We start from the raw sequence: 16,339 nt of genomic DNA, 5'->3' as shown, positions 1-16,339 counted from the left end.
TTTATAAACATCCCTAAACAATACTTACAGGGTGTCCTCCGCAAAGAAATGATTTGAAATATAGTGGTTGATTTTTCTTATGAACTTTTTTAAAAGGGGTAGTTTTAGTGTTATGTTACGTTTAATGATTAATGGCATTAAAAAAAGTATTAAATCGAAAATGGTTTGTTCTTCGAATACGACGAGATATATCTTTTTTATTAAAAGTATATAGATGGAGTTAAAGTTAGTAACGGAATCTACAAAATATCGGTGGTCTGGGTTTCATCACTGTCACTCTGCATCAAACGTCTTCAGGGATATTTTGGAAAAGGTAAAATTTCTTTTAAATTTCAACAGCCTGTACCAATTTGATGACATAAAGTTTGTGCACATATTGAATTAACACTATGTATGACAAGAATAGTAGGATTTTTAGGTGTTATAAACTCTTTATCTTATAACATAAATTTGTTAAATTATTAATTAATTAAATTTGTATTTATTAAGTTTGGCAGGCTAACTGGACACCCGATTTGGTGACCTTTACATTTTTGTGTGTTTTACTCCAAAACGTAAAGTTATGTTGAAGTTCAATAAGAGCAGTGGCGGTTAGTGAAAATTAAGAATGATTTCTAGTCTCATAAAGAGTTGTGAAATAAAAAAATAATTTAGAGGTCGACGACACTGGGATCTGTTGCACATAATTTGGAAACATATTTGCTTTTGCAATCAACTGATAAATACAAATAGCAGTTCTTTACTTTTTCTCAAAATTTTCGTTTTGTCATAATTGCGGTCATGGTTACATCACTTTGAAGTCAAATTAAAACTTAAATAGGTGAACTCAAAAAAAAATGTATGTTTATTAGAAAAACTATTTTGCAAGAATATGTGCAACCCTTTTCGAGATCATGAAAGTTCCATGCTTCATTATCAAGATATAACCATTTTAATTTCCACCAGCCGTCACTGAATAAGGAAATTACCTACCCATGAAAAAAATTCTTTTAATTATCCCTTCAAGTTTTGCAGATATTGAATAAAAATCCTGCTCAAAACCGCAGCTTCCAGGAGCTGTAGTATCCTTAGGAAGTAGAATCTAGTTTTCAAGTTTGGCAGTATAATTACGGGACACCTTGTATAAAGTTACATACAAAATACTATTCTATTAGAAATATAAAAAATACAGCTAATGTAATTGTTAAAAATTTAGTACGTTTAGCCTTCAGTTGAGCAGTGAACTATAAAAACTTATTTATGACGATAATTAGATTGTCATATTACTCATAAGTAGATTAGTTAAACAAACATAAATATTATTATTAATGGATTAAATAAACTTGTGTATTAAGTGTGATAAGCAAACGCTTCGTACATGTCAGGATGGCCGAGCGGTCTAAGGCGCTGCGTTCAGGTCGCAGTCCACTCTGTGGGCGTGGGTTCGAATCCCACTTCTGACAAGTTCTTTTTTATTTTTTTTTTCTCAATCGATGCTTTACTACATTACAGTATTAGCCAAAAATTATGAAATTGATGATACATGTATTTTATTACATACTTATTTAACAGTTTACTAAAGTAAATCATTCATAATTATTATTTCGCTACAAAATTTTTGCTTTTATTTCTTAATAGAATAAAAATATTTATTAAACCTTTTTTTTTCATATTATTTTATAATTATTGAAAATAGAAAAATCAATCATACTTTTAACTGAAAAAATATAATGTTACTTTCTACTTATTTAGTTCTTAAAAAATTAACCTTAAGAAGTTAAGATAAATTCTTACAAAATATATACGTTGCTTTATTACTCTTAGCTTATACTTGTATCTTAAATATCCATTATCCACTTGAACATGAAAGTGTATTCAAATAGATAATAATAAAATTCTCGAAAACTGTTTTTGTATCATAAATTCTTGACATTAATACTTGCAACTATATTTTATATTTGAAATATACATGTATATATTATTAAACGTTTGCTAAGTTAAAAAGGGTGTAATTGTGTAATTTACATATTTTTATATAGGTACCTACATAAATATACAGGGTGTCTCACGGTGACGGCGCATTAGAATTATTTCAGAGACTACTTCGATTTGAATTTTGAATGGACTTTTATGACTCTATTCATAAAATTAACCGTTTTCGAGATATTTAACTTTCTTCAAAAAAATGGAGAGAAACAGTGACTAGCTTCAAACCACGTGTATTTTATAGTAAGAAATATAAAGCAACAATATTTATAGGGGGGATAGCTAGACCCCTAAGCTTCCCATCCATACTTTCAAAGTGGCTTAATTGCTTACAGGGTGCTAGAAATTTAATGCCGAGTTTAGTTAACTTCAAACCTTCATAAGTCGGTTTTTTTAAATGAAACATCCTGTATATTTTTCTATATTCTGATACACAATTTTATTCTCTTTCGAACGGTATTAGGGTTCTCTATAACTATATCTTCTAGTTTTTAAGTTATCTACTATTTTTTGTGTAATCATGTAATTTCTTGCGAGTATAGCTGTGGAACTTTTAGCAAAACTTCAAAACAAACAACTACACTGTCAATTTATTGTTAGTCTCTTGCAGTGACAGTTTAATTTAGTGTTTATAAGAAATATATATTCAAATGCTGATATTTTAAATTTATTATTCATTCACGGACGTTGCAATGGGATTATAAGCAGAACATGTACATTTTTTAATGAAATATATCCAAATTTTCCACCAATTAGCACAAAAAAGTTAAGAATTTTAGCAAATCAACTAGAGACTAGAGTATGGTCGAATTTGTGCAGAAATAATTTTACCAGAACCAATAACTTCAAATGAAGATAATGTAATAAATGTGCTAGCCTATTTGAATGTTCATCCAGAATCCTCAACTCGTGCCGCAGAGTATGATTTAGGCATTTCCCGAGCGTCCATTCACAGAATGCTAAGAACTAATGATATGCATCCACACAAATTTAAGCTACTTTAAAACATATAGGGTGTTCCATTTAAAAAAGCGATGAAGGTTTGAAGTTAACTAAATTCGGTATTAAATTTCTAGCACCCTGTATGCAATTAAGCCACTTTGAAAGTATGGATAGGAAGCCTAGGGCAGCTATCCCCCCCATAGATATTGTTGCTTTATCTTTCTTACTATAAAATACACATGGTTTGTACCATGTTTGCAGTCACTGTTTCTCTCCATTTTTTTGAAAAAAATTAAATATCTCGAAAACGGTTAATTTTAGGAATAGGGAAACTTCATAAAAGCCCACCTAAAATAATACGTAGAATTCAAAATTAGGGTGTTCCATTTAAAATATGCAAGTTGATGGCGACTTCCGGTACAACCGAAAGTGGTACGTGGACGCCATTATTTTAGTTGAGAAGGGCATGCCCGAAATCCCGGTATCCCAAATTTTCAAAATTCAAATCGAAGTAGTCTCTGAAATAATTCTAATGGGCCGTTACCGTAAGACACCCTGTGTAGATTACCTACGTATTTTCTTTTGTTTTTAGAGAATCAACTACTGTTAGAAATATTTGTATATGTAAAAGTTGTACGTCACCTAATTTACCGTTTTCAATAATTCTGAATTTTATCGAACACAATTTCCAGTGTAAAATTATTAAAAACGTCTCTGTTTTTATACACACGGTTCTTCTCCACGGTTAACTTTGATCGGCTATAACTTCGTAACTAATTGATCAATCGATCTGTTTTTTTTTTTTAAAGAAGCGTCTTTCCAAGAACTTATAAAACCTGCTTTAAAACATTTGATTTGATTGAATATTCACGAAGATATTCTAATTGTTTATAAGTGCAAAAATTCGACCAATGTTTAAACAAGCGCCAGAGCTCTCCTAATTGACGGATGCGAATTTTTCAAAAAAAGTTTGAAAGCTTGATAGCCCTTCTATATGTGATTAAATTTTCAAGTATCTAAGAGTCTTGGTTTTTGCTGTGCAAAATTTTGAATATTTGCAATTTTTTTTCCAAAATCTAGATTGCAAAATTATCATTCAAAATCTATCGAACCGATATTGATGAAATTTAGTGTGATAATTCTACATAACATGAAGTTTTCTTGACCCAAGTTTAAAGGTCTTATACCCAATTTAAATACTCCTAAAAAAATTCCCTTAAAAGTATTGTTTTTTAACCCCATATTTACGATTTTTTTCAATTTTTACCATAACAATCATGATTCATTCGATTTGTAGCTAGTCACATTTTGTAAAAAAATGTATTACAAACATTTTTTTCCTCTTCCATTTTCGTCTAAAATCAACTCTTGAAAAGATACATAATTAAATAGGAAGAAAAATATGACATTTTTGAATTTTTTTAACATATTGTGCCGCCAAAAGTTAAGCCCACGGTTTATTGTATGCGCATAGAAAAATTTTCATTTCTAGTGATTTTTGAAAGCCAATAAGCCAAAAATCTCCGTGGATATACGATTCACCCAAATATGGCTTTTTGAAACAGATACCGTCTGGACTATTTGGAATATGTAATAATGAACATGGCATGTCAAAGGTAACCTACCCCAATGTTTATTATTATGATAATGGCCCGACTGCTGCCAGATGTGCCATGTGAGGAGGGAAGGGGACCGAGTACTATACGTACAGGTGAATGACGTCTAGCGTCGCGACGTCCCGGGTGCCCCTGGGCTGGAACGTCATGGTCATTGGCTTAGTGTGTCTCTTGCTCCCTTTAGCTCCGGCTGGGTTTGCATTGGAAATGTAAACATAAGGGCTGATGGAGGAATTTAACGTATTCTCGCACAGATTTAATAAAATAATAGATCTACGTATGACAGTGGTGTGGAGTCGAGCGGGCGGCCCACAAAAATTCTGAAAGTAAATATAGATAATGGAACTAAAAATATAGATTGATATTTTTTCCTTTTTTGGGATGTTTTAACAAATTGCAAATTAAAAAATTAAAAAAAAAGATCGGAAAAACTGCACCACAACGATTAGAAAGAAGTTCTTTTTCACTATTTTTCTCGCAATGAGAAGTTGATAAGTACTGGCACATCACTATAAAAACACATTTCACGTTGAAGTATCGGAAGATTTTCAGTTTTCGTTTCTAAAAATACGTATTCTGGTGACCAAAATGTCAAATGTGACAGTTTATAGTTTATTTGTTTATTTGCTTTCATTGGCAGATGTTTCTTAAGTCTACGTCATGTCTTAATGATCCAGAAATCTAAAATCATTGGTTTTCGAAAGTGTTGAAGTTAAAAATAATCAAATTTTTTAAAATATATCTAAATATGTATTTTATAGTTTATGAAACTTCCTGTTGTGGTGGCATAATTTGTTGAAAATATCAGAATTTCTACGCCGCTGAGTTATTTTTGAAAATTCGATCAGTTCTTTTGATTTGTAATTGCATTTCGAAGAAAAAAATCTCTTCCATTTTCGTCTCCGTCATTTTCGAGTTACTACTTTTTTATTTTAAAATTCACACAGTTGAATATATCGAAAAAAAATCACGAAAACTACTCGTTTCGCAAAAAATATTTACAGGAAAATTTTATTCCAAGTACAATTTTAAATAAAATCTATCCAACAAAACTCCCAAAAAATTTTAAACGTATACGCCTATGATTTTTGGAATATTAGATGATTACATTGTATTTATAAAAGAAATTAAGTTATAAAGATCTTATAATTTTTTTTTGGCAAATCGAATAGTTTTAGAGACACTCCAAATGTATCTATTTTTTATTTTAAATTAAATATTCGAAAATGATTTTTGGAAAAAAGTGAATTTTTTTTTTTCTTTGAATTATGTATACCTAATTACTTAGCAATTAAATGCTCCCAATAAATTTCGAAACAACTCAGTGGTGTACAAATGTTGGGGCTTTCAATTACAGTACATCCACCACTGGTTGACATATTAGTATATAATTTCAAGTTTTATTAGCCTACGTAAAATATCTTCAAAAAGATTTGTAAAAATATATGAATTTAGAGCCTTTAACACTTTTGAGTTTAAAATGTTCGAAGAATCACAGAAAGTTTTGACACGGCCTTTGAATACACCCTTCGTAATACAGGATGATTCAGACATAATGTTATTAATTTTAACCACGTATTTGGAAGACCCAATAAAAATAGAAAAAAAAAAAAAATTTCTACTTGACCTTTTAAAGAAATAAACAAATTACAAACAGTTGATTTCCCCAGAAATGGGTCATTTGCAGACAAGTGAATCTGTGTCCACAATACATTTGTTTTTATTAACAAATAAATAATACTTGTTAAGATTCAAAATGTAAAAAAATATCTTATTCATTCATATGTCTAGGTAAAGAGCCGGTCTGTTTATTCGTTGTCGTTCATAATGGATTAAAAATGCATTAAAAGCTAGGTTAATGACCGAATACTATGGCAGATAAATTCACCCTCCATAATTTTTTATGGGTCAGCGGCCAGGAGTGGTCCGAAAAGGGGTTTAAATTATGTTTTGACATTTTTTTTTTCCGCGTAAATATGCATTTCAAATTTTTTTCTTCACTTAAAATTAATAACATTATGAGCGAATCACGCTGTATATTATATTATTACTTACCTCATCTCTTATACAGGGTGTCTCATATTAGCTGCCAACCCTGAACAGGTCGATTCTATGATCAAAACTAAGTAAAAAAGTTCATATGAACATGGGTCCGGAAATGCTTCCTAAGGGCACAGGGACCCATTGAAGAGGGAGGAATGGAAATTATTTTTTTGCAATATCTCTCAATCGCGTTGTGATAAATGAATGAATTTTAGTATACACTGCTAAATTTTGATGAGCAATTTGATGGACTAATCCATTTATTTCCACAAGGTCCATTGGGGTGGGTACGGGGGGGCCCTTGGACCCCCCAAAGATAAAAAAGTTACAGACGCAAAGTACCAAGAGCCTCCCGCGTACCCACCCCAATGGACCTTGTGGAAATAAATGGATTAGTCCATCAAATTGCTCATCAAAATTTAGCAGTGTATACCAAATTTCATTCATTTATCACAATGCGATTGAGAGATATTGCAAAAAAATGATTTCCATTCCTCCCTCTTCAATGGGTCCCTGTGCCCTTAGGAAGCATTTCCGGACCCATGTTCATATGAACTTTTTTACTTAGTTTTGATCATAGAATCGACCTATTCAGGGTTGGCAGTTAATTATGAGACACCCTGTAGAAACAGAGCATTCGAAAAATCAAGAATTTGTGAGTATTCTTGAGAAAACTAAAATTAAAGTAAAAAACCTCGAAATTTTGGGAAAGTTGTGTAGAAAAATACAAAAAAAAATAAAAAAAATCGATTACTATTTTGTTGTGAAGTTAAATGTGTGCCAAGTTTTTTTTTTAATTTTAATTAAAGCAGCTTGAGATACATATAACGAAACACTTTGAAAACTGAAAAATTAAGGCTGCTGAGAGGCTGATTTTCTTTTCTTCTAATTCTGTTTCCTCTGGTTGATTGACTTTATCAGTACTGTTCTTTATTACGTTTTACTTTCTGTTATTCCATCTTATTTGCATAGGATACCAATAAGTTAATATCAGCCGTTTCGAATAGGACACACAAGTTAAAACTCTTGCAGATTTAGACAAGTTTTAAATTTGATAAATCAAAACAAGCTTGCAAAAAATGCAATAAAATTTCCAGGGTCGTATTTAAAAAAATGAAGTTGATGATGGTCCTGGAGAGACGAAACGTTATATATACAAATTGATTATGCCATTCGATAGAAGGCAAAAAGTGGCCATGAGAAAGTGTTCTTCTTTTTTCAATATCACCTCAAACAAGGCTGAAATGAAACAAAAACGGATTTCCAAAATTTCGTTTTTTTTCAAATATTTCGAAAACTTGATTTTTTAGAGGCATAATGTCGGTCGTCTGATTACGCAACTACTTCGTACCTCTTACCGTTTCCGAGATTCCTGTAGTGAGAAGCGAATTTGCAACAGCCTATCCTATACATACAGACTATGGTGTTGGTCTTCATACAAGAAATCTTCCCTAGTACCTATGTATATAAATAAATAGACCATAAAGCCTACTACACATAATAATATACTCGTATAAGAAAATCATTATAACATTAATTTCGTGGATGTATAATGTGCATTCCAGATAAAATCATTAAATAATAAGTACGAAGATAAGTTTTTCTTTAACAAAAGTTTTATATTTGTTATAAAAGTTTTAATATAACTTTTTTAAAATTATTCTAGCGAAACAGTTTAATAAGACCATTTCTTTCAGTGTACCAGTATTTCTTAGTAGCTTATCATAACAATTTTAAATACAGTCTTCCCGCTTGGTTTTTGATCTATCTAATGTTCCAACTTTATCCAAACGTGGCAAAATTTTTAATCGAATAAAAGAAATCGCTGAATCATCCCGCTATCGGAGAACAGCTTAGCGATATAATCCCCCTCTATTTCGGATTAATATATTTGTTTTTCTGCGTCTCTCCCCAGGATCTCCAGCACTTCCCCTTCTTAGGGACGATAAAACGCAAACGGCTCTGCGGAATCGGGGTCGGCGACGCTGTAAAACAGCATCGAAGCCCGTATCGTGGCGTCGGGACGCCACGCGCTGCTCCAATTCTCTCCCCAAGCCCAAACGAAGGGTTGGGGATTTCGTTTCACGCTAGATAAAGTAATGATATTTGTGGGGAGGCTTGGCTACGTCGTAGTAGGGTCGAGTGGCCTTGATGCGGGGCGGGATGTATACGCAACGTTGTAAGTAGTAGAGCAGCAAGTACTATAACTTTGTAGGTAATTCTACACCCGAGGATTAGTTTCAAAGCTTCGTATGTATGTGATTAACAAAAGGTTTGTCCGTAATGTGCTTCAGGCCAGGGGGGCCAAATTCGACAGTGAAAAGATAGAAAAAAAAGTGAATAAATAAATAAAATGTTATGGTTTCCATAAAAACTGAATTGCGAAAACCGTATCTTAATATTTGGAATAGTTTATATTTGAGCGTTGTCTTTGATGCCCTATATTTGGTTTTGTTTCTAGAATTTTTTACAGTTTTTTGCTTACAACTCAGTGGCGCATGCGTTATTTTTTCCGGAATTGTCCGTTTTCCAGTCATAACACTGTAGACTTTTATTTTCTTAAATAAAGTGTCCAATATACAGGGTGTACCACCACGAACTCCATCGATGGACATCTGGGAAACCGCTCGAATGATTTTTTTTTTAAATTGTGATGGTGTGATACGGACCGTGAGGCCTACCAAGCTAAAATATTTTCAAGGTCATCGTTTAAAATGATCAATAATTAAAAAAAAGATTTTCTTTAAATTTGCTCAAGAAATTCCAGCAAACCGTAAATCACCAACTGGATCATTATACTTAATTGGTCTTACAGGTGCATCTAGAATGTTGGTAGTAAAAAAGTATTCGAATCTTGGGTCCCAAGAATAACATATTTCCAAAACTAACAGAAAATTGGTAATATTTTATGAAACAAACATTTTATGTAAATATTTGAAAATTTTTAAAAAGTTCAGTAAATTAGATGGATAGAAGGAAAGTTACAATTTTTTTTCAATCTTTTCTAGGGAAACTAAAAATTTAATCAGTATTGTAAAGGACATAACCCAAAAGCATGACGCCATTTGAGGCCGTTTTTAAGAATAAATAAGAATAAACAATAGTGAGAGAACAAAACTGCACTATTGTTGTTTATCTAAAGTAATCGCGTAATAATCATTACCTGTAAATCTGCTGCGTTTAATATATTTTTCTGTTTTCCTTTTTTTCCTTTTAAATTGACGTGTTCTTACTTACCTGAGTGAACAGTTCTATCATCAATTTTCATGTTAGAAGTGACGGGTTTATTTACGGCAAATCTCGTCACCGATAAATTAGCTATAAATATATATTGGGTTTTTAAGTTTTTCGCCTCATTCAGTTGTCAATATCATTTCTTTCCGCAAATTTACCCTTAAGAAACATCGTACGATATTTGAGGAAAATTATTTAAAAACCCAATGCGATTTTGGTTCTTGCAGATAGATTATTAAATTGATGATAATTTTGAAAATATTTTCTATATATATAGATATCAGTTAAAATTGTTATTAAATACGAAAAAATATAGATTTCTGTTCAAAACAGTGTTAAATAGACCAAATGAACATTTTTTTAATGTACCTATGTTCAGGTGCATACAAATTTAGAAATTATTTTTTAATTAGGTATATGTTTTGTTATATTAATGACGCAAAAAAATGAATAAATATTTACCTTATTTAACAAATAAATGCTATTACATTGGAAATTGTTGTAGTCGAGGGAATGTCAGCTCGTATTCTATTTTTTTAGCAACAGCAACAATTTTTTAAAGAGATTGATGTAGTAATAAGGAAATAAATAATTATTTTTGACAATATATGATCTGTATTATCTAGCAGGATTACTAATAAATGTTTAGAATTATATATTATAAATTTCATTATTTCCAGTTTAAGATCCTGGAGTTCTTCAAATTTCGCCCATGTTCCGAATCCACACCAAGACACTGCTCACACAGATAGATCTAAAACTGCTCAAATTATCTCCACTCAAGTCAAACCAGATAATGTTCAGATAACAAGGTGGTGTTAGCAAAGCGACCGCTGAAGACAGCAGCGAATCACCCAAAAGATTACGGATGTTTCGAATTTTCCAGTACAAAAACTGCAAAAATCGAACCAACCATAAACGAACGTTGTAATAAATTCAACCACATTCGATCATAGGTCAAGACTACACCAGAAATCTCCAAAATCCATAGAAGACAAGTTCAAGAAACAACAAGGAAGTTCTACCTCGAAATTTGGCGGAGTCATCATTACGTGCGATCGAACGTCGACTCTCTGCAGTTAATTACCAGGCTAAAAGTAACCGAATCGTATATTGTATATTAATTATAATTGTTTCAAGCTTAGATTCAGACTTAGATTTAAAATCTAGCGTCCAAATCGCGTAAGCTTTACTACAGATTTGCTGCCGATATAAAAGTGTGGTGCTGCCCAAAAACAAAGCAATGAAAGGACAAAATAGTATCAAGCATAAACAAAAAATGGTCAATAAAGTTGTAAAACAACTAAACCAAATTATTCAGTGCTTGAATCATCAGGAACGTTAATTGCGATACTCTTCCAAAACCTATAACACTACCTTTAAATCCGTTTTCAAATCTTTTTTCTTCACAAGTTAAAAGCTATTTTACGGTTTCGTGTCACATTACATGCATTATAATCTAATATTGTGTTTACAGGCTGCTGGCATTTGTTCCATAAATGCATTTACTAGGTATCAAAATGCACCAAGCACCTTGCTACAACGTCGTGCATAATATATGACCACGAGACATCCTCTCGACAATTCATTACAAATTTCAATTTTCCATGGCCCACTGCATATAAATTGCAAAATGTTTACCGCCCAGATGCACCGCTGTTTCGAAAACAACCACTTTATCTGCGACCATGTTATGATTAATTCGTAATGATATTGTTCGGACGCACACAACTAGTCCCAAACAACAGATCCTGGCAACGATGTCAAAGGATGTACAAAATAACATTATGTGTACACAGAGTTAAAATTAAAACTATGTAATCAGACGTAATTTTAGATCCAATGATATACAGGGTGTTTGCACATATTTTATAACCTACTCTAAAACAAAATTAAATAAAACAACTCACAAACTCAAAAACTTATAAAAGTACTGCAAATAAATGGATAATAAAGTTTTCCACCGAAAATGATCACCGGTATTTTCTATTTTCAAAAACAACCAAGCACATAACCACACCTCCAAATTTTTCATGGGTCCATGGAGGGGCATGATTTTTTTTAGGTGGGCTACAGTTTTGTTTTACCATATTTTGTGAAACTGACTTCCAAAAAAAAAGAAACCTCTAATTCTATTGTGATGCATTTTGTTCTTTTTCCGTTACCAAAAGTCATATCGAAGTCGGAAATCCCACAAGTTTTTAAATGTGTTTTTTTAAAGCCCCGGAGTTAGAAATTTTTTCTCACGTATTTTTAACAAAGAACATGAAATTTTATTGCTAAGAAATTAATGGAAAATAAACGCAACCTAATTCAAAATAAAAAGCAAATTCAATTCAAATTACCTGTCAAAGCACCAAATATCTAGAAATAGCTTCAAAATAAAACAAAACATTTCTAAACAGCCTTAGATCCTTGGAATAATAATGATAATTTCAGGATGTATCAAAAAAGTTTCAAAATTCATCAAAATTAGCTTTAGAATCTATCAAAAGGCGCCAATACTTCTATAAAATATGTTGAAGTAATCAAAAGGATTCAGAAATTAAAAAAATCAAGAGATAGTTAATATACGTCGGACAGACTTTAGGCTATAAAGGGTGTCTGCGAAAAGTTGAGAAATCTCGACACTGGAGAGACTGGTGGCCAAAATAAGTCGATTGAGCCAAACATGCCTTATGCAAATGTTGCTGGTTTCAAAGATACAGGACGTTCAATTTTATTTTCACATTTCTCAATAACTTTCAAAACTGTCAGAGTATGAACAAAAAAATTAGCACTATTATGTTTTTTGACATGACAAATAAAAATTTTTAACTAATTTTGGTGTTGCTTGTATAGAGTGTTAGTTATGCCCTATTCCTTTGATAAATAGGTAAACAGTTTTTTTACCTTTAGAATTACGGACATATTGAAAATATGAAATAATAATAATATAGGGAAAGTAAAAATAGGTCAAATGTCGGAATTATACAAAACTACTGAATACTTAAATATACAGGGTGTCCCAGAATAACGTGTACAATAGAAGACCACAGATTCGTGGACTCAAAATACGCAGATTTAAGCTAATTGGACTTGGTGGACTTTTACTTTCAATCTACACATTTTGGTGTCATACAGAGTGTTTTTTAAAACTCACTACTCCTACAAAATTGATGTGTGGTGATAATATCCGTTCATAACTTTTTCCTCTTTCGGGCAATAATGACGACTATTTTTACTTTGATAGGTGATACCATTTGGAAGTTTTTGGGCCTCTTGTAGAATTTTGATTAAATGAGCGGTTTGGAAACAAAAAAATATTTTTCAAATATCTACATTATCGTAGGCACTGATTTTGTAGGTACCTGTCAATTTTTAGTGAGTGTGAGTGTGAGGCAATAAAAAGAAGCTGCATACCAAATTTTCACGATTTTGTAAGCCCTGTACCTCGAACACCACGCTTTTTTGTGTGTACAGAACTTTTTTCATTAATTTAGGCATAGAATTAAATTTTGTCCAAGCACTTTAGTTACATCTTACAATCCTAACTGCGTAATGGATTTGACAATTTACTGAACGCACATAATTCATCAAACGGTAAAATAATAAACCAGATGGGATAAACTAACCACCCACCCTGTACACTTTGTTATTTGAATTCAGAATTTATCTAGAAAACGAAGTGATGCGCAGCCTTGGAAATTACGTGTGTCGGTAAATAATGTACCAGAAAATGAAATTTGTCCAGCGTTTCAGTTAAAATTAGTTGCATTATGTTTTGCAACGGTTATTTGTATGCAAGCGCTGCATTCTATTTGCCAACGAAAATATATCATTGTAGGCAGAGGCCGCAAACAAATGGGGGATAGTCACTAAATGCTAGTGGGATTCGATAACATTGACCTATTTCCCGTTTAGAATGGCGGGATAATGAAAAGCTCAGTTGTTTACCAGAGATCTGTGAAATAGGATCGCACAATCAGGGAGAAAATAACACAATAGTTATTCAACATACAAGTGTAGAGTGTCATTTTTTATTGTACGAATGACGATTGAAAATACAAGCGAAACGGAGTGTTTTTAAAAGCCGCCGAGTGCAACAAAGAAATTTTTTACACGCGTGTCTTACGCCTTATTTGCAGATTTTCGTAAGAAATATTTATTTAATTGTGAATATCAGTAGAACTATCGCGGTTTTTTTGTAAATTACACTTTAACTGTTGTATTATTCATGTGGCCTCTTTGCAAATGAAATTAATATATATTATTAAATTATATGTATGTAAAACACGAAACTTTAGGAAATTCGCTCATGTTTCGAAAAGAATTTGATAATTCTTCAAGATACCCCATACCAGGCACAGTTCCCGCAAAACAAATGATTTCCAGCACCACAACCCTTTGGAGAAACCCACAATCCATTAAGAAATGGTTTTCCATAACACAAATTTTCAGTATCTGCTTCAGACCACACTGATGAATACCCTGAGGAGTTAGCGTCGAGAGCGATCGAACGTCAGCTTGGGGACCATGGAGTTCAATAACTAGTTTCGAGTCCTGGCCCATACATTTTGTACGTTCCAAATTGTTTTATACCTGAATCATATGCAAACTGTCACATTCTTTATTGTACATTAATACAAAAATTTCAGTTCAACAGCACAAAAAATTAAAACGAGTTAAATGTTCCCATTGCTCATAAAGCCATGTATGGTTTGTGTGTAAGATATGGCAAGCGTAATGACTTCATAATATTCTAAATTCTCTAAATTTTAGCTCAACTTTCACAGTGATTCGTTTACAGTGAACAATGACAAACTTTTGCGTCTACACCCGAGATAATACGATCGCAGATATAAAATACCATGAAAAATCACACCAATTAGCAGTCAGTGAAACAGAATGTCTTGTTCTTACTGCTTTAATGATTTCCAGTTTTACCAAAATTTTATTACTGTTACTGATCACGTGGCTTATAATCATACATGAAGGCCCTTTATTTATGTTGATGCAATATGTACTGTAAGAGCGAATTGGAAAATTATAAAAAAATACTGACTTTTATCTTTCTTAAATAATTTGAAGACATAACGAAAAATCTCGTATGCACCATGGATTGTAAATGCAGTTTTATTATTTTATGGTATCGAATACCTTATTTTCGACTATAAAATTGCATTTACAAATTGTGATGTGCCATTACTGTTATAAAAGTCAGTTGTTTATATTGGAAATAATGTAAAAAACTGTCACTTTTGATAAGGTCGTAGATTTTATTTAATATATTTTCGATTGGTTATTTTGAATCGTTACCAAATTGGATTGTGGGGATTTCGACACGTGGGATTTCTCATATTTCCCGAAGATTTGACTGTATTTGATTTTATTTGAATTTAGTTCACGTTTGTTATTGAATTTTTTATTTTAGTCCGAAAAGTGTTCTCCAAATACCTTGTGGCCAAATATTCCATTATAAAATCCACATTCATTGCTAATTAACATTTCCCATTTTCTCGCTTTATATCGTTTTTGAAAATGAAGTGTAGAGGATACTTTCCGAAAAAATCCAAAATATGAAAAGTATCATATTCTAACTTGTATTAATAAAAATCCATTTGAAAATATCTGTTACATACTGTAGTATTCTGATGGGTGCATTTTTGAGTCTTAAGGAGAAAAGTTTATAAAAATTACTGTAGACGATAAAGAAGAAGAAATTTATATGTTTACTAGTTAAAATGCCAATAAATAAAACTAGTACTTCACTATTGTGGAGGAAAATCAGATAAATGCATTGAAACTGGCCAATAAATATATTTAATTGACTCTAAAATGAGTTAAAGAACGAAGATATTTCCCTGCATACAGAAAGGGTCAATGAACGTTCAGCTCGTTGGTAAAAATGCAATAGGAAGTGTACCTGAAATATTTGAAATGCAATGAAAATGTAAATGAATACAGTGAGTACGATTTAATTTTTTTTCGTTGAGATATCACATGTTAAAATTTTTAAGTTTCTCAGTTTCTTCATATGCGAAAATCTACTAAGGATCCCTTAGACATCAAGCAGTCGATTGCAATTAAGAAACTTCATACCCATACGGTTTGTGGGTTTGGAGTTGGCGGGCTTGGGGTTTGTAAGCTTGGAGTTTGTAGGTTCGGGNTTGTCTTATACCAATACTATGAAACCGATTTGGATCGGGTTTTGGAATTTCGTTTTATAATCGTTTAAAGTACTTACATCTACATTTATAGTAGAATTGGACAATTTCTTGCCTGTCAGTTTGGCACTTCCAAATTACCTCGATTTTCATCACTTTCTTACGTTGTTTTGGCTATTTAGCAACAAAAATATGATATGCGCAGGTATCAAAACAATTCTATCTTGTAGCAAATTTCATAACAAACAATTTCACCAGTAATAGTTTTTTCTGTAAACTGCATATTTAAGAAGTTATGTTGGAAAATGTTAGAAAAAACACGTCATTTTTGAGTATTTTTGCAGTTTTTAATTTTTTCTGCAAATAGCACACCTTTTTTTCTTGGCGCAACCT

General features: G+C 31.9%; 1 non-coding gene across 1 annotated transcript; it reads left to right on the top strand.

Moving 5' to 3' along the window:
• Nucleotides 1–1,359: 1,359 nt before the first annotated feature.
• Trnal-cag lies at nucleotides 1,360–1,442 on the top strand. Its single transcript has one exon. It is a non-coding gene; the product is annotated as a tRNA-Leu (tRNA).
• Nucleotides 1,443–16,339: the final 14,897 nt, after the last annotated feature.

This window comes from Anoplophora glabripennis, unplaced genomic scaffold (assembly GCF_000390285.2).
Source record: "Anoplophora glabripennis isolate ALB-LARVAE unplaced genomic scaffold, Agla_2.0 scaffold12, whole genome shotgun sequence".
In the NCBI taxonomy this organism is placed as follows: domain Eukaryota; kingdom Metazoa; phylum Arthropoda; class Insecta; order Coleoptera; family Cerambycidae; genus Anoplophora; species Anoplophora glabripennis.
Note: the sequence above shows the minus strand (reverse complement) of the source record. Positions and strands in the feature narration are given on the sequence as shown.